Here is a 27,757-nt window from a genome sequence, read left to right on the forward strand (position 1 = left end):
TAAATAGGAGGTAAATAATTTAGATTCTTAATATTTGTGTGTATGTGTGTGTTGTGTGCGCGCGCGTTTTAAAATAAATATTTTAAGTTGAATCAACGGAAAGTTGATTCAACTTAAAATATTAAGTTGAATATTTTATGATTAAATCAAATTGATAATTCAAAATGTAAAATATAAATATATGTATTATATTTTATCATATTGTTGTTTTTATATAAGTAAATGTAAAATACGACCAAAATCTCCTCAGCATAATTTTTTAAATTATATAAAAAATATTTCTAAGTGTTTTACCAGAGAATTAAGAGATTTATTTGAAGTAAATTTCTCAAACATGTATTTTAAAAACTTCTTTATCGATCTAACAGACAAAAATAACTTACGAAATTATTATAACCATTTATAAGAATAACAAGTTCCTACGCCAGGATTATTAAAGAATGTGAGAAGTAAAGCTGATTTCCCGTTGTCGTTCTCACTTAGTAAAATCTACTGTTTCGGTTGCATTTCAGAATGTCAAGCCCTCTCACATTTTGGCCTGTAAGTGAAATCTTTGTTTTTTTCACCACAATTTTTATAATTAACGTCATTCTTACAGAATTCAGCTTTGATTAATGATATTTATACTTAAAATGTTAACTATTTTTGTGATAAGAGATTCATTACACGAGTAAATAAGTACTGCTTCTCTATATTCAACAGAAAAAATCTTATTCTATTATAAATATTAAGTTAAAGAATGGTAATAATAAATTTTGTTCAGTCAGATAAAATAAATTAAAATGAAAAAATTAAGTTAAAAAATGTATTAAAAAAAATTATGTAATAAAATATTTGAATAAAGAATTCAAAAGAATAAATTCCCGTTAACATTTAATAATATAAAAAATAATGGTTAATTTTGATAAGAAATGTCATAGAATACGGAAAATTAATTGGTCAACTGATAGCAATAAAAAAATACTGACAAGAAAATAATACGGAAGATTCAAATAATAATAATATTTATTAAACGAAAGATAATTTTACGCAAATAAATTACATGTTATAAATCATCATATATAGACTAGTTAACTAACGAAAAGGTGAAATGAAATGTAAAATAAATTAAAACTAAAAAAAATATATATACACCAAATAAGGAAGTACAAGAAAGACTGTGATTAATAATAAAGAAGATAAATAATATTAAATATAAATTAAAAGAATTCTTGATCACAGATAGCACCGAAAAAAATTAAATTTGTATTAGCTAGTCATAGAATTACTGGTAAAATACTCCATATATATATAAAATAATAATAATAAAAATTTGTCAAAGAAGGCTCTACATGATTTATACATCTTGAATTTTTTTCTAAAAGTAAATCTTGTTAAATTTATAAGTTTATTAAAGAAAAAAAAATCGTTAATAAAAGTGAAGCTGCACACGTACGTCTGTGTTGTCATTTAGCACTTAAATTAGCCTGAGCACTTTTTTCGAATCGATTTTTTGTAATATAATTTGTTATAAGAGCTATTTCATATTTTGTTGTTGCAATTATAACAACATATTTTAAATTTTTAAAAATTGTTCACTTTTTACCACTGTTTTACACCAAATAACTTTGCGTGATCACAATGTAATTTGTTATTTCTTTTTTATGTTATACTGAAGTTTCAAGGATTTTATTTTTTTAAAAAACGTATTGTAATCATGAAGAAAACTGAATGATTTTTTTAAAATGAATCCGTCAAACAGAAATATAATAATAATAAAATTCTATTTCTATTTTAAAATAGTAATAACATACTTTTAATCTCTTTAAAACAAATTAATTTTAATCACATTTGATTATAATCCGCTTATAAACAACATTTAACGCCTGTCAAATTCATGCAACAACTTTAACTAACCAATTTATGTTTGAGTATTTTTTATAAATTTAAAATTATTAAAGTTAATTTATTTTAATAGATTTTATTATAAATATAAAATATTAAATGCTTATTTAAATTTATTTTTCTTTTATAAAAATGAAACAAAAAAACAAATGTTTAATAATGTGGGCATTTATAATTAAAATATATATATATATTTATTAAAATGTATCAGTTTATTAATTTACAACAATTTTTAATTTGGTTGAATGAGATTAAATTTCTTTAAGTTGCTTGATTTTAACAAACACGTTGAACGATCGATCTGCTTTATTATAGCGACCAAATAAATATATATAAAAACAAAAAAAAAAAACAAAAATTAGATGCCTATGTAATATGTAATAATAAACATATATATAAATATTAGTATAAAAGCTAAATAAATTTACAATTGAATTAGATTTCAGTCATTATACATAAAACGGTGGACCATTTTAAGCAATTTTTAAAAGGTCTATTTATTGAAAGTGAATTGAATTGAAAATATACTGAATTATACCTAAAATCAGCTCGACCATTTATACTGAGAACTAAATTTGTCGTTTCTTAAAATAAAAATAATTATTACATTTTATATATATTTAATAATCATTATTATATTAATTTATTATTTAAAATAAGACACCGATGTCAAGTTGTAATTTAGGAATAATACGACTTCCATGGTGGAGTGCTATTATCTCAGCCTTTCATACAGAAGGTCTTCGGTTCGAATCCCGGTATGGTATACCGGTATGTCTTGTTGAGGCTGTTGAAGGGATGGGCGGACTCTCTTCGAAACAATATGGTTTCCGGAGAGGTAGGTCCGCTCTAGACGCGGTAACTGCAGTATGCGAGATGGCTCGCAGAATTACACGCGATGACGGAGGCCGGCCCACCGGCAGGATGTGTGTACTAGTCACATATCAGGAATGCTTTTAATAGCATCACTCACGCAACTATTAGGCATTCCTTAATATCCTGTGGGATACCTGGATACATTACCAGGATAATAATTTCATATTTGACTGGGCGTAAATTAATCTGCGAATTGGAGGATGGCGTAGTGGAACGTGCTCTGAATACGCGAGTACCGCAGGGGTCGGTCCTTGGACCAACCCTCTGGAACCTTGCGTATGATGGGGTCTTCCGCCTGCAGCTGCCCTCAGGAGTTGCACTAACGGGATATGCGGATGACCTCGTCATGGTGGTCGATGCAGTTACCAAACGAGAGGCGTTGGGGAAGATACACAACGGCTATGAAAGCATCAAAGAATGGATGGAAGGAGTCGGGTTGCAAATGGCACCCGAGAAAACAGAGGCGGTTATGATATCAACAGCTAAAAGGCGACCCAGACTGACAATCACCATCGAAGGAGAGCACATCAGATCCAGGCTGGCCGTAAAATATTTTGGCATCTGGATTGATACCAGGCTGCGATTTGGAACGCATGCGGTAGAGGCAAGCAAGAAGGCGGACAGGGTCATGGGGCTAGTTGCCGCCCTGCTGCCTAACTGCAACGGACCAAAGCAACAACCAAGAAAAATCCTGGTAAGCGTGGCCCACTCCACACTACTGTATGGTGCAGAGGTGTGGGCGGAAGCCATGGTATACGCCAAATACAGGGGAATACTGGCGACATATTATAACTATAAAATAAGATCTCCGTTGATTTTATACCGGCGTTATTAACTGTAAAACTGATCGGTAAAGACATAGTCACAAAATATAGATGATTTAATCTGTCAGTATATCCATTCGCGTCATATATTTCTTTTAATCTATGGAGGAAAATAGTCAACAATCAATTCTATATTACATAGAATAATGTAGGAGCGATAAATATTTTCAGTTGAGGGATAAAAATAATCATTTGTACAATAAGCATTACTCACTCTATCTCTTTTTAACATATCTTGTTAGCAGACAAGAACAGCTCGTACCAGATTAATATTTATATACATTTAGAGTAAACGTTAAAATGTATTAAACGTTAGGTAATTATTAAATAAATTTGTATTATTTTAAACGAGCGGTAAAATTTCACACTAACATATTTGCAGTAATACAGAATTGATTTTAAAAAATAAATATAAAAATAAAATAAATATGAAGATTTAAAAACAAAATTTAATGATACAAAATTACACAAATAATAATAATAATACGAGTAACTTATACCACAAACTGTATTTAGATATGCTTTAAAAGTATGTCTTATTCATACACGTTTAAAATAAATTGGAAGTAATTACCTTTAAGCGCTACATTTATTAGAATAAATAATAGTAGGTAAATGTATGTTGTAATTCTTTAAACATTTATTTAAACACATACTTATAGCAATCATCATTAAATATAAATAATAATAATAATAATAAATTTTACTGTACATTAAAATTCATATTTGGAAAATTAATGGTTCTTTTAAAAATTTATATAAAGTATATTTATTTCAATTATAATACCGATACATTTACGTAAATAGAAATATTATGACAATAAACTATAATAATTAAAATTAAAAAAAAAAACAATACATGAATTGTTTTATTAATCGATTGTGTGTGCTATACATCCATTAATAAATATTATAATAGTTATTTACTTAACTGGTTTAAGTAACTTAACGACCTTGAATTTTAAGTGTCAATGTCAAATAATATATAAAATTTATATTAATATGTAATATTATAATACTAAGCGGATCTTTATAAATTATACCCGATTAATTATATTTTGAAGTGATCTTTAAGGTGTTGATTTATATAATAATATATCAAGAGCCTTCAATTTTTAATTAATTAACAGATTGATCGACTGATTATATAATAATTAATAAGCTAATTTATCGGGAATAATTAAATTCATATTTATTTTAATAAAAAATTAATTTTTAAAAATTTATGTCAATATTTAATTCACTTCAAATAAAATTATGGTAATAATAAGTTATTATTATTTTACCATAGAACAAGTGTAATTTATTAAAACCTTAAGAAAGAAGTATTAATAAATAACTTCTATATAATTTATCTAGTCAACTACCTTTGTTAAGTTTTTACCATCGCTAAATCTAAAACAACTCAAACAGTTAATACAATCTTTAATTAGCTAATCATTAGCTAACAAAAAATCTCATCCTTTAGATGAACTACTTAATGTCTTAATTAATCCTGTACTGTGACAAAAACTTTTTTATTTTAGGATAATCTACAATGTTTATTATTACTTGTCTATCTAGTTATTTGCTTCCATATCGGCTGTAAAAAAAAAAGAAGTATATTTTATATCCTGGTCTTCTCAAGATGACTAACAATATTGGTTTACAGGATTGAGTTGTTACATTTTTACTTTCATCGAGTATTTTCTTAATTCCTTATAAGACACAAGGGTTATTATGTTTCCCTTATAAAGGCTTTTACGAGTATTTAATTATGAATAATTCAGATGAAACAAATACTTAATCGATGAATTTTATTCTCAACTCCCACACAAAGTGAAACAGCTTAGTAAGAGGAGAGCAGAAATTTCATTCTTTATTCTCCTGATTATAAAAATTATACTTATCGGAAAAAATTAAAATACTTAAAATTTTATAAGAAATTTTCTAAAAAAATTAATATAAAAAATTTAAAAATAGATATCCGTATTTCAAAATGCGTACTGTGAAACTAAAAAACTCTTTTTAATTAAAAATTTATAAATAAAAGATTACCCAAAAAAAAAGAAAAAAAATTGGCGTTACTTTTTTTTATTAAAAGTATAAGGAAGAGTAGCCTGTTTAAAGGTGAAAGATAAAGTTCAGTATTTTCTTAAATATCTTAAGTTAACAAAAATTAGAGATTTTTATTTAGTCCATATATGGATATACTTCAAGATTAAAAATTAAAAAAATATATTAAAAAATGTAAAATTAAATTGTAGGTTTTATTTCTGTTTATTTTTTTATTTTTTAATCTATCTGTTAGTACTAGTATTTACAACTGATACCTCACAGAGGACCATAAATAAGTTTGATTAATGATAATCACGTGAAGAGAGGTCCCTGACGAAAACCCTCATTTAAACATAAATTCAGAACCTCATATATAGAAAAATCACTTGTTTAACTGGTCCAAGTAAAGTTCAATACTTAACATACTAACAGAAATAGAACACAGGTAGAAAACAATAAAAATAAAACAATGCCATCAATACCAGTATATGAAAACAGCCCCGTCCAGAAGAGGTGGGCAGCTTAGGTGTCCCACTCTTGATGACTGGACGGAGACTCCCTTGTGTTTTCTGAATAGAGGGTAAAGTAAGACCGTATTCCCGATGGGAGGGGATCCCTTTGAAGTTCGTCATTAGAGGTGTGGTGTGCAATTAAAGGACCGAGTCCCGGCTATCTGGGGAGAACATTAGTTCTCGACTAGGTAGTTTGAGGCGATGACACCCCCTAGAGCTGTGTAAATGCTTAGTCGCGGGTCCGGCTCCAGGGGATAGAAAAACACTATAAATAAAACAAATCTTCGTCGGTAATAGAAATAGCTGTAATTTGTAGACTATCAAACTTGACGTTCGCTAAATAGTGACAGGCTTATCCTGTGTTCCCACTCCCAGATTCCTTCTCCAGGCACTCCTCTGGTTACATCTCCCAGGTCCAGCTCACAGAAATATTTTAGTCGCCTGATATCATCGCTGTTGTCCAGTAGATTTACTGCTAGATAATTTACATGTTTATCTAACCACTCTTTGTACCGCGATCTAAATTTTTGGATCTCTTTGTAAACATAAGGTAATCTTAGATAATCATGTATTTCTTTACCTCTAAATGTTAAATGGACAATTTCTTTTTTAACTTTAGACCTGTCCTATGTCCTTTTGTTATTTTTTTAATTTTTAATATTCGGTTTATTTTCAGTGTATTTAAAATTTTTTTATTTATTTATGATGTAGATAGCATTACTGACTTTAATAAATCATTTTTTTCTTGTTATATTTTAATCAAACAATTATTTAAACAATTAATAAAATTATTAAGAAAATATAATATAAGTTCATAAAAGCCAAGAAAAATTGTATTTTAAAGATATTAATTAATACATCAGGTAGCGTTATAAGATCTTCACTTTCAATTTGTTTACACATCAGAATGAAGTATCTATAGAAAAAAAAAACAACACATAATGGTGATGAATTAATGTACTCATTGTTCATGAATTGAACGTATAGAAATCAAGATAAGAGATGCGTAGGAATTTAAAATATTTATTTTCCTAACGTCTGAAGTACCTGATTCATGCTGCCTATTAGTCGTTTCAAGGTCAACATATAAACCATTCGTTTTATAAGTCTCCCACCGTTTCACAAAAGTGACTAAATGATTTTTACATTATCAATCGTGAATTGTCAAATGATTCACTTTTTTTAATTGTTCGAGGGCTTGGATATTATAATTATATGACATCATTATGATGTTACATTATAGTGTAATTGTTAAATCAATTATAAATTTTAAAAAGTATTGTAGTTTTAATAAATATAGTATTATTGTAATATTAACTGAATTATTTGGTTAATAGTTAATTTCTTTTATATAGGCCAGAAACTTTATCTAAGGAAAAAGTAACTACACGGAGAGACGCAAAATCATATTTCTATTACCATTTTAATTAATTTGCTTTAATATTTATCTTAAAATCGTCAAAAAATTTATTAATATAATAGAAAATAATACAAACCATCCTATTTAGCAGCAAAATTTTTATTCATGGCAAATCTAATTGTTAAAATTTTATTCTGTTAGTAAAATTTATAATTTTTTTTATGCGAAAAGAGCAACTTATGACCACACAAATATCTCGTTTTTCTCTTCTTCCTTGAGTTTTTCATTATTTCGATATGGCTTCGTTTTTGTAATTTTTTCATTTTCTTCCTGTCCTTTTTTTCTGCCACAAGAAGTTTTATATTTTAAATTATTCTTCGGAAGTTATCTCTACGCAGAAGTCCTCTTCTTCGAAACATATTCTTTGGAGGTCCTCCTCCTCCATCTTTTTCAGGTAATTTTATTTGCTTTTCATATTTCGAAGCTTGTCAAAGATTTATTTATTTAATCTATTTGAGTCCTGATTATATGCCCTGTGAATTTTATATTTCTTTTCTTTATTGTTGTTTCTAGGTCTTCATTTTGGTAAAGCTCCTTATTATTATAAAATATTTATCCTTTTTTATAAAAAAATTAACTTAAATTACTTTTATTAAAAACAAAAAATGGAAGAGAAAAAATGCACTGAAGGAACTTACACAGCAGCCTAGCCACAAAAAAAAAAAAAAAAACAAACTCCTTTTGGTCTCATACCTTATAAAACATACTATTAGACGATAGAAATTAATTTTCGCCAAATATTTTTTTCATTACATTGCCCTATCATCCAAGATGAGCGTGTATGCAAAATTTTAGTCTTACAACGAAAAAGGAAATAGGCTGAAATATTTGATTACAGAATTTTAGCCACAGTGACAGGCAGGCGAAGTTAAATAAGGAAGTCTTTTAAAAAACCGATAAGTTTTTCATTTTAATTGGAATGATTGCTGTACTAGTTATCAAAGAAATGAAAACTTTCGTATGATAGATAACAAAATTTATCTTAATTAATTAATTTTTAAAACTGCCCAAAATATGGTATAGTTAACTGATAAATCATTTTAATTATTTTTTTACTAATGCACTGAATGTAACAAGTGCTATTACTTTCCTCTTTTCTGTTTAATTTCGAGCTGACTTGAAAGACATTTACTTTTTCAATAAATTAAATTAAAATTACAAAACAAAATATTGGATAATTTAATAAATAAAGAAACTTTTACATTACATTACAATGTATAATTTATTGGTACAATTGTAATAATAGGCTGACGCCATATTACAGCTACTATGATGAATGATAATGAATTTTGAAGCGTGTGAAAATTGCCATACCTGACCGGGACTCACTCGAACCTTACCTAAAGATGAAGACTAAAATCCTACCATTAAACCACGCGGAGATATGTATCAGAGCAATAAAGCGTAACTACTTCCCTAAAATGGGTAAATCCGGTGTTTAGAAAGAGCGTGAGTTCAACACAATTTTACTAATAACATCAAATACAGAAATCATTGATTTTATAAGGTTAATAATATTGCATAAAATGTATATTTATAGTCATATATATGTGTTAATAAAATAAGGCAAACAATAAATAAATTTTCAACAATTAAACATAGAAAAATGAAATTTATAAAATGCTTCTATCTTGAAACAATCTATTTTTCGGTATGAAACCACCATACCTCAAAGCCCCCATGAGGGGCAACTTAAAACTTTTAAATGGAAATGGTAAGTTTGTGACATATCATTTTAAAGGGAATTGAAAAACAAAAATAACCACGTAAAACATTTCGAGCTATGACACTTCTAAAAAAAATAGTGGTCATTTAATATTTCCAGAGCTAGTTTCAAAAGTGGGCTTTAGTGTACTCCAAGTAGTAGTCTTTACCGAAAAATAAATACATTAATCTGTAGCAGGCGCATTTAAAAACTTTTTTTTGTTACTGTGCTGAGAAAATTATTGAAGAGGCACTGTGGACCGTTTTTGAAATTATCCGTGAAAAACATTAAAGATCACCATTTTGGTTAAAATGGTTGCCCGAATTTTTTTTAAATCAAAATTTCTTCCATGTTTTTTTTTAAAATGGTGAGTCACAATCTACCCTTTCTACTCATAACTTACCCTTTTTATTTAAAATTGTTGTTTCTCCCTTGAGGGCCCGTGTTTAGAGCCTCATGGTGAAAAATAGTTCTTTTCAAAGTAAGAGTAAATGGTAAATTTAATTTTTCTACGTTGAATTATTAAGAAGTTAATTAAGGATTCCCATACTTGTTAAAAAGAAAAAAAAATATATATATATATACAGTATTATATGACTATATAATATATATACTTTTATATATATGTGTACAAGGGAAGGAGCCCTCAGGGCTTTGATGTATGGCTTAAAACCTTCTCTCGGATAACACGAATGTATCCTGAAAATTTGGAATGGATCAGTCGATTGGTTCTCGCGTGATACTGACACAAACAAACAAACTTTCGCGTTTGTATATAAGATATATATTATCGGCTATAATTTCTCCATATGAACTGTGGAAAATATGATTGAAAGGATTAATTTAGTACTGTAAAACAGTTTTTTAAATCTCGATGACGCGCGGTTGACAAAGTTTCAAACAACATCAATGAAATGTTTTTACTGTTTGAATGACGTAATACCGGGTGAAACCTTTACACTAGATCATATTTTCGTACATTTGTATATCATTTCATAATTTTTTTGAGATTATTTTGATGCTTATTTCAAGTAATAAAGAATCAGTTAAATATACTGGGCCGTCTTGAACAGTAGTGGCGGCTTTGATAAGAAAGGATTTTTTAATCCCTTTTTAATTTTTATTATCGTAAATTAAGTCACAGAACAATATATTTGGATACTTGAGAGACAATGGTTTTTTTTTTAAAAACCAATTGACTAAGTATAGATTGATACAGGGCAAACCCTTTTGATATTTTGGTCATACAGCTAAAAAAACGAATCTTACAGTAACTTAAATTCTTAGAAATGAACAGAAGCTCTCCTTAAGTTTTATTTTATTTTTTATTTATTTGTTTAAAATGTTGATGTTTTAAGAATCGAAAAAGAGAAGCACGGATATGTTATATGTACTATATAATTAAATATATAGTTTTGTTTTTTTGTATTTTTTTTTTTTTGTAAATCTACGTGGATGTTCAAATATTTCTATAATTATTAAAAAAATATATATATTTTTTTGTAACAATATTAAATGTAATCATATTACAAAAAGCTATTATATAAATAGATATGAAAATGTAAACAATAATAGGAGTATTCTTGTATAAGTGTTTCAACATTTCTTGATTTCTAAGATTACCTAATACATAACATTTGTTGGTTGGTAAGTTTACACAATACGTATTCAGGGCGAAAACTGCTTCTACCTAATGTAAAAATATAAATTTTATAGTAGTTGCTCGATACTTGGCACATTCCAAGGTCATTTCTTAAAGTATTTGTTACACACATACACACATGCTACACACAAACACCAAAAATAAAACTAGAACTGGTGGGTAACTTGCATTCAATGTTGACAATAATTTTATCAGATGACATTGACAGAATACATATGTATGTAATACATGCGATCATTTATTTTATATGTATAGTTTTTTTAACATTTAAACATAATTTATCTACCCTTCCTACAACTTTTTTTTTTTTTTTATTTAAAGAATAGTAGCAGAATTGTGTATTCTATACTATTTTTTTTTTCTAATAAATATAAATCACAATTTCGAATGATAAATTAACAATTCTTTATAACATGTAAAATGTAAGTTATATGGCCTACTGAAATTTGTAAATTCGTATTACAATTGTAATCATATGTTATTTCTTATATAAAATAGCTTACCTACTACGTGATTTATTGATAAAAATTAAAAAAAAAAACTGTTATTTTATGTTATGTTTGTATATTATCATTAAATGCTATTGTGGTCTATAGAATTTGTGTATGATAAGAAATAAATGTTTTTTTTAATTTAAAAACAAGAGAAAAATATCTTAACATGCCATGGTTAACGTAAAAAATTACGTTTACATGTAAAATGAAAATATAATTAGATTAAAAGGATGATTACCAAGAGAACTCTCTTTTATAAAAATATTATCATAAGATTTTACAACATTATATAACCGAGACAATTTTTCAAACTTCATAAATATATTACTTCTAATAATTACTTATGAATTTAGGAAATGAAAAGAAGACATAAGGTAAATGATTAGACTAATAAGTAAGAATTATAAAAAAAATAAAATAAAAGAACAAGAAAATGTTTTATAAATATGAAACAAACATTCGATTGTGTGAAACGGCGTAAAATTATTAACAATCCAAAAATGTGAACAATAGAAGATAAATTAAAGAATTTTATCTGAATCAGAAAGTAGTTATAAAAATTTCAGATGCTCAAATTGAATATTTTTACTTAGAAAGAGGACCATAACCTTGCAAATTTGCATGTTAAAGATAACAAATGCTCTAGAAGAGGATAAAAGAATTAGCGTAAAAGAAAGGAAAACAAATCTTATATAATCCGTAGATCCCACGATATATTTTGGAGATGAAAGGAAATAACAACAATTAAATACTTTTATTTATAATTGACTGTAAATAGAAGTATTAAATTATTGTGCGTTGAATATCATACTTTTGTTACTGAAATTTTTGCTGATACTATTTATAAATTATTTTAGTTTAGTAACATGAATTCTTTTGTTTTGTTATTTATGAATTGTTTAAGTTTCACCATTTTGACTTTGTTTCTTATATGTGACCACTGTTAATTTGTTACAACACTGGAAAAAATCCATTGAATTGTCTGTACATTGTTATTATATTTTTATACGTTGTACTTTGTTTAAACTTTTGTTGTATTGTCTTGGGAGGTAACACTGGATGCCTCCCTTTCACTGTACAATTTACTTATAGTTTCATTGTTCAGGAAAATAACCGTAAATAAAGCAGTACAAACAAAAAAAAAACTTGTCTTCGACCATCACAATTTACATACGTATATGGTACTGTGTTCGTACCGAACTCCGATAACTGTTGTTGAAACACTGTGCGCACATTCCTTCCATCTTGATTTTCCTTTAGCTCATTGGTACCCTCTCATTCGTAGATGGAAACGTCTCATGGATCGAAACGAAGAGGACGTAATTATTGTCTGTTGCTTATATGAGATCGTACAAGAAGAACAACGGGAAAAAATAAAATAAATACCTATTTGGTTCAAAATTTATACAAAAAATTTCAGAAGAATTTTTTAATAATGGTCAATAAACTATTATTGGCCATTCCCAAATTGCATTGGTGCGACGGGAACGTAGTGATACAAGCACCGCTAAATAGCTGTTCACAGTATTTTAATTACAAAGGTTCATTTTCAATAGTATTGTTGGCTATAGTTGATGCGAATTACAAGTCTGTAGTCATGGATGAAGGAGGGTACGGGAAATCTAGTGATGGCTGTATTCTAAGAACCTCGAATCTAGTTCAGCATCTGGAACAAGGGACGCTGCATACGCCTCCACCAAAACCACTACCAGGAACTTCAGTTCCATTGCCTTTTGTGCTGGTGGGAGACGAAGATTTCTCTCTTAAGAAATTTTGACTGCGACTCTACCCAAAATCTTCTTTGCAGAATAATGAAAATCAAAACATATTTAATAATCGTCTACCAAGAGCCCGGCGTACCTCAGAAAATGCTCTTGGCCAACCGATGCAAAGATTCCGAATATTCTACGGGCGTTTTCAGATGAAACCTGAAAACGCGGAAAACTTTACACTCTCTCCTTCGGTTCTATATAATTTCCTTTACGAATACAATTTTGAATTTTCGTTTGAGGATTCCGAATTTGAGCTACCTCCATTCCAAATGTCTGAGGCCGTCATACCAAAGAAGCAATGGAAGTTCGTAGAAAATTCAGTGATTATTTTGAAGGAACAGGAAAGTTAATGGCAAGTTTCCATGGCAAGTTAATGCGATAGAAGAGGTCCTAGTGCAAGCAAAGATTAACGGAAATGTTACAAATGTGACATGAAAAATGATTAATCGTTGGACTGTCGTTTGTCATGACCTTGATGAATTCTCTTCGAAGCAGTCGAAGAGCGTACGGTCTGAACACGATATGCGTACAGTCCTACATGCGTAAATTGAAAACAGCCTATCTAAGGATTTCAAATGGGTTAGACCATTTTTCATTTGAAACAGTCACGACACGGTAGCAGTATAGTTCGAGCACAGTACTGCATGTGTAAATCCAGCTTAACTGTACCGGTAAATGTGTAGCCTTGAACAAACTCAGAGTTACCATTCCTGAGACGTGTGATTAATTGAAACCCAAACACTAAACAGCATCGTTATCCACGATCTAGTATTCAAATCCGAATAAAAGCCACTACCTTTATTAGGATTTCAACATGAGAACTTCGACTTCGAAATCAGCTGATTTACGACGACGGGTTTACCACTAGACCAATCCGGTGGGTTAAGGAGATGAAAGGAAGGATACTAAAGACATGACTTCTAAATTTGAGGAGTATGACAGAATACAGAATGAGAATGAATTTTAAGAAAACAGAAATAATTATGATCGGAGACATTAGATCGATGAATATCTGCACAAGGAAATAAAAACTGAACAAGTAAAATTTAACACATAATTTGATATGTTCTGATGTTAACAGAATATTACAAAAATGAAAACAAAATACAAATTTAAATAGCTATAGCTAATGCATATTATTTTAAAAGAAATAAACTTTATTATATATTAAAATAGAGACAGAGTTGAAGAAGTAATTTATAAAATATTACATTAGGAATATACTGGTTTAACGATTTGAAATTTGTACAATAAAAAAATAGAAGAGCTGAAAGCGTTTGAAATATGAGTGTGGAGGAGGCTGGAGAGGATTAAATGGACAGATAAAGCGAAAAATTAATTAACAAGAAAATTATTGAAAATAAAAACTTCATTAAAAAAAATGAAAATGGAATAAGCTATCTGTATGTGACGTATCATGAGTTGAGAGGGATTGATTAAAACAGTGCTAAAAGAAGCAATAGAAGGCGCAATAAAGAGACGCCGGGAAGAAAATAAAAATTATAATCGAACTAATAGGAAATAGAAGTAATCAGAGACTTAAAATATAAGATTTTTTTGATACGATAACGAGGAAAAGAACCACTAATACAAACAAAAAAGATATAATAAAAACAACCATCAAAAAAACAACTTTTATAATCAAGTAAAAAGGGAGATATAATTAGGAAATTTACACAAATAGAGATTCAATTAACAGAAGAGGAACCCAACTGGTTTTGACATATTCAAAATGAATAGGACTTTTAAAAAAATTGCTAGGCGCACTTTAGTACCGCTAAGTACAAATTAGAACAGGAACTATTGAAAATACATGAATGGAAACGGACATGTAGAAGACACCTCCGTAGGAGTAGAAAATCTCATGATTTGAAACACATACATCCATGTTACTAGTAAAAAATCGCCATAATAATCAATGCCATATCACTTATAATTTTTAAAATGATAAAAAAAGTACATTCAATGAAAAAAGAACTAAATTTAGTTAGTTATCGATAATCGTTTTGAAAATGACGTCAATCTATCAATTGTGTTTTGCCTTCTGATAAATTCTCACTCAATTTGTCTAGTAGACCTCATTTTATATGATGTTTCTTTTAAACCCACGCATTACATGATTCTTTGCTTCACGATTTTATGCCAATCTCTTAATGTTATCATATCTTCCTCCGATCTTAATTGAACCTATCATTTGACACCTTCTTTTTCTTCTTTCCTTCTTTTAATCTATTGCTTACACAATTGCGCTCTTCTATAAAATTAAAACTGATCCGTATCATTTAGAATCAATAAAACTTAAATCAGAAGATATTTCAATCCCTTAAAAAAATTATCATGCATAGAAGAAACTGTGGGAAGAATATTTCGTGTTAATGAAAAAATATTTCACTACATAAGATAAAGAACCTTTTTCAATATAAGCTACTTGGATTACATACCCGATAAAGTAGGTCAGGTAGGTAAAAAAAGAACTAATTTTTATGTAATGAAATATTTTGTGAATACCTTAATTTGTTATAAATTACCTGTAATTACAAGAAAAAGTACAATAAACTTCTTTTCTGGAGTCATAAACGTCAAATTAATGGAAGAAAACCATTTTGTGGTAGTAATAACAAAATTGTTAAAAATTTCTTTAAAATTTCATTATTTCAAAATAACATTTATTTGAGATGAATAACACCTAATTTAAATTCTATATGGTATTCTGAACTTATTTGGAAGATTTTAGAACTGATTAAGGACAAGAGGTATAAAAAGTTATCCTTCCGATTCAATTATAGTGAGTTGAATTACATTTAAATAATTTAATTATATAAGCTACAAAAGGTTTTATGAAAATTGAGGTTGTTTAACCCTGAAGGAAAAGACCTAAGTTATGACTATGTAATATTTAAATTTATAGTAAAAATATATATTTTTTAAATTTCCATTAGTAATAACTTAGCAAACATTGAAAAGTTTTAAATTTATTAATATATTATAAAAGAACATGTTTAATATTAAAATAATTCTTTCAAAAACGTAAATATTTTTTTTCTAAATAATAACTTTTGCTTTAGTAAAAATAATTTAAATGTTTTATACAATATAAATCAAACATTACACAAACAAGAAAACTTATATTTTATAAAAATATTTTTTTTTAAATTTAAGAAAAGAACACATGCTGAGTTGATTCAGGACATTTTATATATTGTTAAGGTTAGAAATTGATTATTGATTTATTTAAAAAAATAATAAATAACACATTACCCCAAAATAAATAGTTTTTAATAATAAAATTATTTAGATTTACATTTGAAGAAAGAAATAAACAAAAAAAAAGTGGAGTAAATAGTGAATTCTTCAAATAATAATGGAAAAATTAATTGGAAAGTACTATTAAACTAACATCCCCCGTCGCGGCTTTACCGGTGTTATTTATTTATAAAACTTGAAAGAATGGAAATAGTTTTTTAGTAATTATGTGTGGGCTGATGATCTCAGAGTTACCGCTAATCTTAACTTACCGGATATAATAGGATAATTTGGATGAATAATAATTTTTCAGTTATCACATATGTAAAATGGCAGTCATTCCGTTTAATTGTACATATATTTACGATAGTAATATAATTGATTTTCTATAGATAATGACATTAAATTTAGTAAATCACTTAATAACTGTCTGAAGAAGTCGATATTAACATAAACAATGATATTAAATTTACTAGGAAAGTTCTCGGTTACTTCTTTACACCTTTTTTTTTATTTCTGATTTATAAAAAAAAAGGATCATAAGAAAGTCATAGTTAAAATTTCGTAATGATTGGTTAAATAGTAATCGCGGTAATCTGGAACTAATAAAAAAGACATAATCTGTTTAAATAGTAGTGAGATCTAAAAAAATATTTGCTGATTATTAAGTAGAAAATACATGGTGCTTAAAGGTATTATAACATAGAATTAATAAGGCATTATTTCATTAACAGTAGTTTAATTTTATTTAAAATACTTTAAAGTGCATTCCTGTTTTGTTTTTTTTTTTTGTTTAAATATCTCTTGCCCTTTTATAACTTCTATAATAAAAAAGATACCTCTTAGTTAATTCCATTATATTTATTTTAATATTTATTCCCATTACTGAACAATATAACAGCAAAAACATAAGAAATTTTTAACTTGGCGAATTTTTATCTACGAAAATAAATCTTAGTAGTTTATTATGCTTTATAAACAATACAAGATGTAAAAAAAACAATAAAACATTTACAAAAGTTAAAAAATATAAGATTATATAAGAAATAAAAATAAAAAAAAAATAAAAGAAATATAAGTATATAAGAAAAAGACACTAATTTATAAACATATTTTTTTTTAAATACTTCTAACTTAAAAAAACCAACAAATAAATAAAATTATCATCCGTTTATATTATCACAATTTAACCCATTTAAAAAATAGTATTGTATTTCAATAAAATTATTTATAATTTTTTTATTCAAAAAACTTCTTAAAACTAATAAATAGGTGTAATATTTTTGTTGACATAATATAATGCAGAGAGAATGTGCACTGAAAAATGACTATAATTTAAAATATACACGACTAGTTATTTTTATAAATCTTCATTCTCGTCTGCTTGGGTTAAAAAAATCTACTTTGAGAGCATTTTTTTTATCTATTTATATATTTCATAAAAGCTAAAGTATTTAAAAAAATTTATTTTGTTATTTAATACAGTTTTTTAATAAAAGAAATCTTGAATTATTGTAAATAAATAAAAACGAGGCATAGAACCAAGGGATAATCAGGGTAATAAGATATTACCCAGGATGATAAAAAATTAGATCAATTTTGAAATGAAAACATCATAAGAAGAATAAGATAGAAGAGGAATTTGTAGAAGAGTTTGAAGAAGAGATTACATAAGATGTACGCTATATATAAAGAAATCGATATAGAACAAGACAAAGGTAAAAGAAAGTAAAGAAAATAAAAGAAAGCATCATGAATTTGTTCAAATGTTTGGGGCAAATAACTTAAAAATAAAGAAGAGCACATAATTGAGAACGGCATAGCTACCCCTCGAATAATCAATATTCGTAAGACCTTAAAAGGCTTATTAGGGAAATGAGGAATGAAGTAGTTTCCCGTAGCATTCTTTACTGAGATAAGTATATTATTTCAAATTAGTATATCAAGCCCAGCAAAAATCCCATAATCTTTGCTCCTTCCAGTTACACCTTCACGTACTATTCACCACAGAGACAACATTATAATGAACATCACTACTTTAAGGGAGAGCAACTCTGATTATTAGTACTTAAATGCTATATAAATATAATCATAGAAAGGCTGGGATAGAGAGTGTATAATTGAAAAATGTTATACTCGCTTCTAATTTTAGTTTAGTAAACAACATTACGTTGCACGATACAGGTATACCTTGCGGCCGCTGTCACCAAAGTTAAATTTTTTCTCCTTTTCAATTCCACAACACCCCTTTATTCTTAGTTTCTCTCTTTGGCATAGGTAGTAAAGAAGTAATTATACCGTAGTTAGGGTATGTGTATGTGTATGTGTGTGTGTGCGCGCCCTATTTACTCGTATAATTCACGCAGTTTTTTGACCAACATTTTTTATCTAAAAACAGGTGCGTGATCTATACGAGGTTTAAAATTTATTAAAAATGTTAAACCTGGGATTTTAAACTTATTTTAACCCTTCTTATTTAAATATAAATAAAGTTAAAGAAATTCTATTTTTTTAAATATTGTTTAAATATTACGCGAATAAATATGGTATATATATATATATATATATATATATATATATATATATAGATAGATAGTGTGTGTGCGCGTGCCACAAGGAAGAGGCCAACACTCCAAAATATACTAATAACAGAAAATGTCCTCCAACATGACATTTACTAAGTTAACGCACGCGTAATAAAAAAGTAAACTCGAATTGAAATTCCTGGAAGGGCATCACTATAATTTATAATTTGTTAATATTAGGCAATCTTTAATTTTTTATTGCAATAACTCATAAAAAGCCAAATAAAATAAAAAAGTTATACTTCGGCTTTATTATCATTTTATGTTATGTCTGATACAATGTAACACTGAATTAGTAAATCTTAATATTAAAACCTGACGTAATTTTGAGTAAATAATCACTATTTTTAGCGGATTTTCAAAGAATTTGGAAATCGCTACTGCATCCGGTCATGTTTATATGCATATGTATACGTATGTATAAGATTCTTTCGTCCGCTTTACCGGACGCAAATCTTTACCGATTTTGATGAAACGTTTTGAAGTAATGTAAACCTATCGAGAGAAAGGTTCTATTGATTTTCAAGCGAATCGATTCACAGGAACTGGAGTTTGAGCCAAAAATGGTGTTTTTGGGTACATTTTCAACTTATTTCGTTCTACTGGGAACAATTCTTTTACATTTTCTTTTATTTACTTAATAGATTTCTTTAAAAGATAAGACTGGTTTGATGCTTATTAATTGTTCTATACATAGCCTATGGTCAATGTGACGCATTCACAATACTTTTATTTATACTAAATAAAAGTATCTCTTCTTCTTTAGTGAAGAGCTATTAGCAGTTAAGCTAATTTGTAAACGATTTATGTCTCATAAAATTTTCAAAATCATTAATTATTAGTGTATTATTAGGTTCTAACAGCCGTAATACATAAAGCACAAATTTATCATTCACTTTCTACCACTTTCTTAAGTAATATTACAACACTACTAAAAGACTGCTGTCCAGAAAAAAAATCTTCTAGATATTTAAGAGATTATTTAGAAAATTATTGTAAATATTTTATTATTTTATGAACGTATAAACCTCATTTCGTCATATTGATCGAATATTATTTTCATGTTAAATTATTATTTAGAATAAAGACCAAGTTAATCCAATACGTATATCTTCAGGCATCCAAAAATTTGAAGGAAGTATATTTATTTGATAATTTAGGATAGATTACACTGTCTATAGGTAGATATTAAGAAACAGCATTCGCAATGATGGTCTGTACTGAGCTTTTTCTTTTAAATTATAGTATCCTTGACTACCTTTCAAATCATCCAAAATTCCTATACTCTTCCCTTCCTCTTCCCTTCAAACCCGCAATTCATCCTTCAATTGTTACTTTTTGAAGACAGCAGTATCTCAGACTCTAATTATCCTATCTAATTAGCTTTTATTTTGTTTAATATTAAAAAAAATGATAATATATACTAAATAAAATGTTTAATTATATGCCACTAGAAATATTTTTTTTGATTAAGTTTTGATATCCTAACCGACAGACTTAAATATGTAAACAATAATACAACAAAATATAATTCTTTTCAGGGGATTTCCAAAAAATTTGTAAAGTCGCTATTGCACCCGGTCAAAAAAATGGGGGTTTTGGTTACATTTTCAATTTTTTTTCGTTCTACTGGGCGCACGATTTTTAACCGATTTTGATTAAACTTGATAGTGATGAAAAGCTAGTAGAAATAGATCCGTGTTGATTTTCAAGCGAATCGGTTCACAGGAACCGAAATTTAGAGGAAAAAACTGGATTATTGGGTACGTTTTCAAGGTTAACTAAAACCGGAAATCTGCCCTTTTAATGCACTTACTGCGATAGAGTTTTATTATTTTTACTTTAGTAAGATAATAAATTTTTAGGATAACATTTTTAAAACGATTTTATAAATTATTAAGTTTTTGCGTTACACTGTTTTCCTCAGTTTTTTTTTACGATGTGACATACATAAAGAACCTGATTTACAAGAACAGCTAGGCATAGTTGCATTCTCTGATAATAAATAATTCTTAGCCTGTACAGTTAAAACGATGAAGAGATGTCAATTGTTTACAACTCGTTTACATTTCAATTGACTTGATATGCTGATAACACTACACTCGGCTTAATAAAGAAAATAATTTTATTCCTAATTCTCCCTAGCAAGACTGGATGGAATACTTATTTTTACAAGAATAGTTAAGCTATTTTGTAAACGATTTATGTCTCATAAAATTTCCTAAATCATTAATTATTAGGATATTGTTAGGTTCTAACAACCATAATACATACAAAACAATATTTACCTTTGACTTTCTACCACTTTCTTAAGTAACAACATAACTAAAAGAATGACTGCTGTCCTGAAAAAATCTTCTAGATTTTTAAGAAGTTATTTAGAAAATTATTGTAAATATTTTATGAACTTATAAACCTCATTTCGTCATACTGATCGAATATTATTTTCATGTTAAATTATTACCTAGAATAAGGACCAAGTTAATCCAATACGTATATCTTCAGGCATCCAAAAATTTGAAGAAAGTATATTTATTTGATAATTTAGGATCGATTACACAACAAAACGAGATGAAAAATGTATATTTATAGAAAAAAGAAAAATTAGAAGAACATTTTAAGACATAATGATTAAAATTTAGTCTTTACATTTAATTTTGAAGATTAGAAAATTCCTTTTCTTTTGTAATTAAAAAAAAAAATTATGATTAAACTTATTTATAACAAATAAAATAACTCTCATTTTTAATATACTTCAGAGTTGTTCATAAATTATGTTACGTTCTTAGGAGACGATGGTTTGAACCCTTAAATTATGGACAATCTGAGATACAAGAAATTTTATCTCCATTTTGTATATTCCGTTTGAGTTTTATTTAAATGTTGATAATTATGTAAGGAATGGTTAATTATATAATTGCAGATCCTCACAATTAATGCTGAAAATACTAAAAATTATTCGGGAATAAATGTTTTTAACTGCAAGAGGAGTATTTAGATAGTTTTTTTAATACATATGTTTACTGTTAATATTGTGTCAAATTAAAGAGCACATACAGTTTAGAAAATGTAATACAAAAAAAGAATTCGGATAAGTACAATTAAGCAGGCAAAAATACAATAATAAACATATTTTAAAAGCGTAATTTTATTGGTCCATACATGTAATTTATTATTAAATAGAAGGTAACAATTATTGTTAAAATTTTAAAAAGTAAATAATTTATTTTAATGTGTTTCAGAATCATGAAAAAATATTAAGAACCGATTTTAAGTGTTATTTAATGGTTGCCAAGAAGAGGATCAAAATCCAGGATTACGTAATTGATGAATAGACACAATTCATAAAACAGGTTTTATATATATATATATATATATTGCTGAACATAAAATTAAGCTTATTTATAACTTATATGAAGAAAAAAAGTTTATGTTGTTTATGTTACAAAAAAAGTTAAATTTAAACAAAATGTATATTAATAAAAAAAGGGCATATAATTTAATAACATTCAATTTTTTTTTTAAATTCACGAAAAATCTTATTACGAAGATCTTCAAATATACTGCTAACTAAAACATTCACTTAATGTATATTTCAAAAATGTAGAAACAATGTCAAAAGAGTAACATTTTATTGTATAAAATGAGATGAAATATAAATTATTTCATATTTTAAGAATATAACTGTTTATTATACAGAAAACAGTGTTTAAGAATAAATTACGACCGCATTCGTTTGAACTGAATTCCTTTTTGTAAAAGTAATATTAATATTTTATTAAAATATATTTTTAACCAATAGAAACGATCGTTTTTTCAAGTTTCTATTGTAGTAATGTAATAAAACAGAAAATGTGTACAAATTAATGAACAATATTATATTAAAAATTTAAAAGAAAAAACTTTTTTCTACAGGCCCAGAAACGTTGATAAAAAATATTAACCTTGTTATAAGTTTTCAAAGATAACTGTTTTCCTTTAAATTTATTTTATATCTTTAATGAATTAGGACGGTCAACCTTCTCAGATAAATAAACGAATTTTTTCCTAAATGTCCTGCAATTTTAACGATGTTGATTTAAATTTATAATATTATTAAAATGTAATATTTGAAGGTTTTGTTTTTTCTTCACTAAAATACCAAATTTCTGATGCAGTAACAGTCTTGTATTAAATAAAATATGTAACCTACCTTCAACACCTTTAAAATTGTTTGGTTGATTAAAAAAAAATTAGGACAAAAGTAGTCAGATTTTTTTTTTTGTAAATTCAAATTTACGAAAAATACGCGTAGGTTCCTACTTAAAAAATCTGTTGACCTTGAAAAGTCCATCAGATAGAAAATTAATACTGTCGTTTTATATCCTTATAGAAATAAAGTACAAATTATGTCAGAAATAATTTGTTTTAAATATATTGTTCTTTATTTAATAAGATGGAGGAAACATTTTCAGAATACAGAACCCAGCTGTATAATATAAAAAAATATATATCCATAGAGAAATAATTTTATTGTTCAAATGAACAGGTTATATAAAATTTAATTTTATCTGTATTCTATTAAGATTCTTTTACAATTGATTATTAATTTAATCGTAATGAAATTTTAATTTATTATCGATAGATTTATTTATTTTATTTAATTCAGAAAATTACTTTTATTACAACTTTTTTGTATTAATATATAAAAACCATTTTCTTTCCTTAAATTAACAATTTAAAATTATCTGGTTTAGGCGAGTTATGTTTCTATGTATTTATTATTCAATGAATTGCCAAATTTGATCTATATTTGTAAAGGCTCAAAGTGTCAAGTATGGTAATTTACAAGTAAAAAGTTATTCACCTGCTACGGTTTTAACTGATTATTTATATTCTAATAAAATATTATAACAACATATCCATTTATAGACACATACATACTTACATATATATATATATATATAAAATTTGTATGCATGCGTGCGTGTAAATTTTAAAACTATAATTCCAGTACACTACAGGATAATTCTGATATTTTGTTTAATAAATAACTGATCTTAAAGAATGATAAAATATTTATTTTTTTAATAATTAAGTAGAGGTGAAATAGAGGTTTAAAATAGAATTAGATATTAAAATACGAAACCATAAATGGTAAAATGTTGTTATTTGGAGATTAGAGTTGCAGGATATGAACAAATTAATACAGATATAAAAAAGAGCCGTCACAGACATGGATTTTTATGTAAAAAAAATCTGCTAGTACTAATTTAGATCTAAGAATTAGATAGGAATTTTAGAAAAAAATTGTACAGAGTGTCCTGTTTCATGGAAGTCAAATACAAGCAATAGAAGGAAAACAGTAGAGCTTTTTGAAATTTAAAGTTAGGAGAAGTTGAAAATTATATGGGTATATAAAATTAGAAATGAAAAGGTCTGAAAACGAATGAGAAATTTGTAGCAGAATCTTGTAAATAGACGAACTAGGTTGATAGACCATATACCACCAAGTATTCAAGTTTAATTAATTTTGTCATAGAAGGTAAAAATGTAATGAAAAAGGAAAGATTAAAATATACACAATAGATAATTAAAGATGTCATTGATATAAAAGGTGGTCGAGTCACAGAATAGAAAAGGAATAAATAATAGCAAGAAACCTGTCTGATCGATGATTCCAAATTATAGAAATAAATTTTTTACTTTTTAAACAATACAAGAAATTCAATTTGTAATATTTTTAGTATTAATATTACATACAATATTTATTACACATTTCTAGGTTTGCAAGACATCGTTATTTCACAAACATAATCCATTGGGTGTTGATTTCCGTAATAGAGTAGTAACATTTAAGCTTTTCATCCGGAAGTTTTGGAGTTTAAATCCTTATTCAGGCTTGTTTTTTTTCACAAACACTAAAAATTTCCATATTCCATTTATGTAGTAGGTTAGAGGTAGAAAATGCATTAAAAATAAAAACCGGCCAAGAAAAACTGTAGAGGCAACAAAAAAAATTCATAACATTTGATTTATTGATGACTCCATAAAAGGTATATTCTTTATATCATAATTTTATATAATTATTTATAGACATTATTCTATTACTGAACAGAAATCGCAATTTTTGTTTTACACGAAGGATATTTTTATTTCTATTTCTTTGCCTGTTCGAACGAAACGAATGGTAGCCAAAGGATTATAAGTAGTTATTATAAAAGCTGATTTTATTTTTATTGATTGAATAAAAACAGTTAAATTTAAATAAAAATGTATTCAATTTTGCATAATTATATTTTAAAGGACGATGTTATTTCTATTTTAAAAAATAAATGATTTCTCATTATAGCGTGTAACATATAAATTAATAATTTATTATCTAAAATTCCTAATTATAATATATAAATATTGTTTATGTATTTATGTATGTGAGGAAAGCAGTAATTTTTTGAGTTAATTATTACGTACTAGGACTATAGAATATTTTATAATAAAAGTATTTTTCAGTTTTATTAAATGTTTATCTAACCTCAGATATAAATTTAGTCTCGATATAAATAGTCTCGAGTTCGAATCCCGGAACACTTTGGCATTATTTATGCGCTACAAATCTCATTTCATATACTCATGCATAAACTTCGAGCTTACCTGATAAAATCAACCAAGAAAGTAAAAATACGTTAACTTTAAAAGAAAACATATTTTTACTTAACAATTAAATGAATTGAATAACTGTATTATTTTTTATTATTATATTAATAGTAAAAAACAAATTAATATTCTATTCAAATAAAACACAGATTATAATATTGTAACCAAGTGAAAATAATAAATAAACGAAGTAGATATAGAAAAATTAACAATTTTTAAAGATTTAATTGAAAAATATTTTAGCAAGTAAAGTTACACGTTGTACAAGTAAGCAGAAAATTCAGATTTATTTAATTAGTATTATCTAAAAACTGATAATTTTTAATTTTTTTTTTGTATAAAAAAAAATTAATTTTCAATAAATTATTCAGAAAATTTCTTTAGACAATTTATTAAAATGTGTTTACATTATCATAGAACGAAGTACTTCACTACGTAATACAAAAAAAAGTTTAATACAAGTTGTTTTAAACTGTTTAAAAAAAAATTATTTTCTCTAATTCTAGTTATATACTTGCCGGCGTCCTTGGCGCGAGTGGTGTCGTCTCGGCCTTTCATTTAGAGGTACCGGGTTCGAATCCCGCTCACGCATAAAAAAACCAACAAAAAAAAACACCATCTTATAATATGTTTTTTTTTTTAATAAACGTTGATAAAATAAAATAAATAAGCAACAAAGATGATAATGGGAGTTAATAAATAGCACTGCCTTATTCGTGAACAAATTTATACTGCCACGGCCAAACTTTAGTTATTATATGACAGTACAAAAACAAAAATAAAATTATTTTTGTATTATTGGAAGCGAAAATGACGAGAACCACATAATTTTGGAATCTTCAAACATTAAATTTTCTTGAACATTAATCTTCAGTGTAATAAAGTAATTACTATGGAAATTTTTTTTTGTTGCTAAAGATGTACAGTTTATGTGAGTACATATAAATATTACGCAGTAATATTTAATTTTGATTCATAGTTTAATTTAAGATTTTAATTTAATCTTATTTTATTATTCTTTTTTTTTTTTTAATTATTTAAAATAATTATCTTTTTTAAATAGATTTTTATAGTAAGAACACGAGATTGAGTTATACGATATCTCTAAACGAATAAGCATTTTTAAAAATGAGAATTTTAATTGTAAAGAACTTTAAACTGAAAAAAATACATTTATTTTTAATCATTATTTTATAAAAATTAATTACAGTTATTTTTTATCAAAAAACATTTTTATTCAAATCAACAATAAATAATTAAAATTATTATCGAAATTATATAAAATTTATTTTTTGGAAAATCAATTTTTTTTAAATTCAATATTTTTAACAAATTAAAAAAATAAAAATGAATTTTTAATAATTTGAAGAATTTACTAGCGAGTGATAAAAATATAAAATTTTCCAAGTAATATATTAAAATTTTACTAAAATAATGTGCACTGTTAGTGAGAAATTTATCTCTGAAAAATTTTCAAAAGACTGATCTTTCTTAATTATGTAAATATTATGAAATTTTGCATTTGGGTTCACCTGATTTATTATTATATTATTCTTTTATTTTTAAAAAAGAGATTTAACTGCGCCTATATAAATAAATTACAAGAATTATTTCAAAATAATATTAGTAAAAAAAATATTAATCAAAATATCAAATTAACACTTAATAAACGTACCTGTTTTAAAACAAAAATTTATTAGGCAGTAACGTAGTGATGACTAGAAATAAAATGGTATCCTAGGTTAGGGTTGTTGTTATGTTGTGAGTATTAAGAGAGAAGGGTTAGGTCGGAGACGAACAACGGTGAGTAAAAGCCTAATGCAGACTGATATTACTGGACAAAGGACGGTTTAAAGACGGTCGAAGATGACGATGGTTGAACCGCCCGAGCCGCCTAAGCTAGGTGTATGTATTGGCAACAGGAGTGGATAAGAGGTGGCACGATATTAAGACGCACTGTGGACCACTATACCACTTCTTCGCTCCGCCGGTCTGGAACGATAAAGTATTAATTGTCAAGGTCATGGTATTACTTTACAACATACAAAGGGTTGTCTACCCTGTACATGGAAGTTACACAAATACCTAATTTAATTAAGCGCATTTTAT

The 27,757-nt window shown here is 26.7% G+C and overlaps 1 protein-coding gene across 1 annotated transcript in view; it reads right to left on the reverse strand.

Moving 5' to 3' along the window:
• Positions 1-27,528, reverse strand: part of LOC142322953 (uncharacterized) — a 159,289-nt gene extending 131,761 nt beyond the window's left edge. The window contains exon 1 of the mRNA XM_075362048.1: positions 27,324-27,528. The gene's annotated coding sequence lies outside the window, so the exon portion shown is untranslated. The remainder of the gene's footprint in view (positions 1-27,323) is intronic.
• Between the last annotated feature and the right edge of the window lie 229 nt (positions 27,529-27,757).

The sequence above is a fragment of the Lycorma delicatula genome, chromosome 4 (assembly GCF_047948215.1).
Source record: "Lycorma delicatula isolate Av1 chromosome 4, ASM4794821v1, whole genome shotgun sequence".
Classification (NCBI taxonomy): Eukaryota; Metazoa; Arthropoda; class Insecta; order Hemiptera; family Fulgoridae; genus Lycorma; species Lycorma delicatula.